Genomic DNA, 3,892 nt, shown 5'->3' on the forward strand with positions numbered 1-3,892 from the left:
GCCAAGTTTTTTTTTTTTTTTTGAGGGGGGGTTGTTTTGTTGTTTTTTTTTTTTTTTTCTAAGAGAAAAAAAAAATCTATTCCTTTCTGCAGATGCGCTCCTTTCCCCCTCCTCCTCCTCCTCCTCCACGTTCTGCCCCGTCTGACGGGCCAGGCAGGACTGACATGGGTAACAAACGCTCTGCGGACACAAATTAGGGCTTGTAATTGAAATTTGTTGCCTTGATCTGTCAGCACTTCCAGGCAGGAGACCGGTGGGAAGAACTCGCTCATTAGTGTCACTGCGGCGGCGGGGGCAGGGCGGAGCCACGGGGCGGGGGCTGCCGCGGCCCGGCCGCCCCCAGCCCCATCAGCACCGCCTCCCGGGCCCGGCCCCGCCGCCCTCCCAGGGGGCCCCGCCGCGGCGGCCGGGCGAGAGGTTGAGGGGGGTGGGTCGCTCCGCTGTCCCGCACCCAGGCCGAAACAGCTCCGCACCCTCCCCGTCCCGCGGCAGATGCACCCAGCAATAAACGTGAATGGGAAAAGAAACCTCCCCCTCCCCCGGACCCCCGTGCATCCTCCCGCGGGAACCTGGCCGGGAGCCCCAGCTCCCTCCGAAATGCGGGGAAAAGAAAGAGAAAGAAAGAGAAAGAAAGAGGGAGGGCCCTCCCGGGGATCTGTGTTTCGCTCGGGAAAACCGTTCGGACTTTAAAAAACAAACAAACAAAAAAACGTAAAAAATCTGTTGTGCCATTTCTTGGTGTTCGGGGTTTGCAATGATCAGCGTTATTCGGCTGTGGGCGCTCGGAGTTTGGTGGTGTTGTTCCTCAGACGCCGGCTGCCGAGGGCTTTCGGCGTAGCCCCCTTTAAACCCAACCCATCAGGCACTGAAGCTGCCGTAAAAAGAGAATTAAACCGAACCTCGTACGAACAGCGCTGCATCCAGCCGCAGTAACTTTAATAACAATGGTATTCAGGTGCACAGAGTAGTTACGGGAAAATCCTTTCGGGTCTTTCCAGTATGTAAAACTGTTAAAGATTTGGAGCCAGCTATTCTTTCCTTTGCATAGCCAGGGAAATGAGAAAGCTATTCATATTTTTGTTGTGTTTTTTTTTTTTTTCCCCTCCTCTCGGGAGATGTTTTTCCCGGTTTTTTGTGTTTTGTTTTGTTTGTTTTTTTTTTTTTTTCCCGCAGAATTAAATGGAATGACACGCTCTGCTGAAGCAAACAGAATAGAAATCCCCCTTCCGTAAAAAAAAAAATAATAATCATGAGGCAAACCTCACGTCTCCGGGGAATAGGATCTCGGCTTCACTTCGCTGTTTTGGGCAACAGAGAGAGAGAAAAATTCGTGGTGTGGTTCGAAGTTACAGCCTCGGAGGTCCCGTTCGGGCCGTCGAGTGGCACAGCTGAGGTTTCTGATCTTAATCTAGGAAAGAAATTGCTGCCATTTAGGAGAAGTAACCATTTCCACTGTAGCATTTTACCTATCCCTAAAATTCAAATTTATCCCTAATTTCAGCAGCTACTTCGTCAGAGAGTGAGGAAGGGCTGAGTAATAAATATACTCCTAAGATAAATTATCCCCTTAAATAAGGTTATCGGCGTTAAAATCGTAGAAGTGCTTTCCAGGCATGAAAATATAGGTATGTGACAGAGAGATAATTGATTAAAGGGAAAGAAAAAAAAACCACAAACAAAAAAAACCCACCCCCAAAACAAAAAAAAAAAAGACACCCCCCCAAAAAAAAACCCCAACCAAACAAAAAAAAAAAGACCACAAAGCAAGGGAAACTGCCGCAGGAACGCTAACTCTCTACACATTGGAAGAGATGGCAATTTGTCTGAGAAAAATTCAGCGCTAGAAAAAAAAAAATAAAATTTTCCCCTGCAGTGGCTGTCGCTGCGAGTCGATGGGAGAGCAGAAAACGCCGAATGCCTGTCACCGGCGAACAGTGCGGCCGAGTCAGTTTATCTGCACATCAAATCTGGGACACATTAACTGTTCCGCGGTCTAAAGTCTGCCGGCGCTGCCTATCCCAGCCGCGCCTGAATCCTGAAGGAAATCAGATGTGCGAGAGCGGTGGCAACGTGCTAAGCCGGAGGATCCTGCAAGAGTTCAAACCGCCGTGGCGGTGGGGAGGAGATCGATAGGGGAGGAAGGAGGGAGGTGGACGCCGTCTGTCCGTCCGGGGGCCATCTCCGACGGCGCCGTCTACCGCCCCGCTCCCGCGGCCTCCGGCCCGTCGGCCCCCACTGGTACCGGTACCGGTGCGACAGCCCCGGGGAGGCCCGCGGCAGCAGGTACCGACCCCCGCCGCAGCGGGGTGGAGTGGGGGGGTGGAGGAGGCGGCGGCCGGTGGGCCCGTGGGGGGTGTGAGGGCCGCAGGCCGCGGGGCGGGCGGGGAGAGCGGGGTCGGCCCCGAGCAACCACCAGCACTGGCGGGGCAGAGGGGAAGAGGGTGGGCGAGCTGCCCCCTTGTACACCCGGATTCTCCGCAGCTCCGGCGCCCGGGCGGGAGGGCGGAGTGGGGGCGGCGGGGATGCCGCGGGGGTCCCGGAGAAGCCTCTGGGCACGGAGGGAGGCTGATCTTGCCCCGTTTCTGTTCCTTTCCCTCCCCCTAGAGAGCCAGCCTCCCGTGGAGGAGACCCTGACCCCTCGCTCCGCGCCGCTCCGCGGGTGCGCGCAGCCTACGGCGGACGGATAAACCGCCCGTATGTATTTTTTTTTTCCCACCTGGACGGTAGGCGCTTGTTGTTGTGTTGTTGTTGTTTATTTTTTTTTCTTACCAGATTTCTGTAGGTTGATATGTGGCATGTTGCTTCCATTTCTTGACTTTTTAAAATAACTGAGTATATTTAAATTTTATCGAACAGCTTGTGATCCATCTGTCTGTCCGATTAATTTTTTTTTTCATGGGATGATGAAAGAGAAGAATCCCTATATGTATTGATCTGCTAATGGAATAATATATATATTCAAAACATCTTTCTGGGGTTACTTTTATTTCCGGACTTGAAAATACTGTCTGGGTTTTTAAGTTGAGTGAGGAGCTACTTATTTGATGTAGGAGAATCGCAGATTTAGACTTCCTGGAGAAAAAAAAAAAATGTTTCAACTGTTTTCCGCTAGAAAGATCTTTTCCTGTGCTCCCTTCGAGAATCTCGAGTGACATTTAGGGGCTGCGTATGGCAGTGTTTTGCCATTCACAGTGTGATTTCCGCTAATCTTTTCGAACATTAAATACGGGTGCCATCAGAGAGTAAAATATCCACAGCATCCTTTTCTCTTTAAAGACACGATTTTCTGTAACTTCCCAGCAGGGGACCATGGGAGCGGTCAGTAAGGAAAATGTATTTATATCATTATCCGCTTTTTCCCCCCAGTGAGCCTAACCCCTTCACCCTAAGGAAACGTGGCGTGTAAAACTGGCAGCAGGTAGCTGACGGGGGCTGGTCAGTCAAACGTTACCCACTGGAGAAAAATTGTGCTCGCCGCTGAGAAAATCGTGTGTAAACGCCGTTTCTGCGCATCCCACGCGCACCCTCGCCCCTGTCGCTCTCCGCTGTCGCGGCTGAGCGGGAGGACTCCGGATATCGGGGGGCGAATTAGCACTACCAATTTTCCTCTGTTAGGGTCCACGGCAAGCCTGGAGCGACTGACCCCGAGATACAGATCACCTTCAAAACAAGCTTGAGAGAAGGTTAAGCACAGTTAGGCAGGAAAGCTCCCTCTCAGCCCGCCTGGCCGCGGCGGGGATTACAGCCTGCCCGACCCGCACCTCTGACACCTGAGACTCCCCGGCCTCGGCCGCGGGTGGAGGATCCCAAAACAAGGGGAAGGCGAAGCCGGCCCGGCCCCAGCCTCCGGGACCAGGGTGCACGCAGCATCCTCCTCCGGTGCTCCCAGTTT

This window comes from Chlamydotis macqueenii, chromosome 3, assembly GCF_036417535.1.
Source record: "Chlamydotis macqueenii isolate bChlMac1 chromosome 3, bChlMac1.mat, whole genome shotgun sequence".
Taxonomy (NCBI): Eukaryota; Metazoa; Chordata; class Aves; order Otidiformes; family Otididae; genus Chlamydotis; species Chlamydotis macqueenii.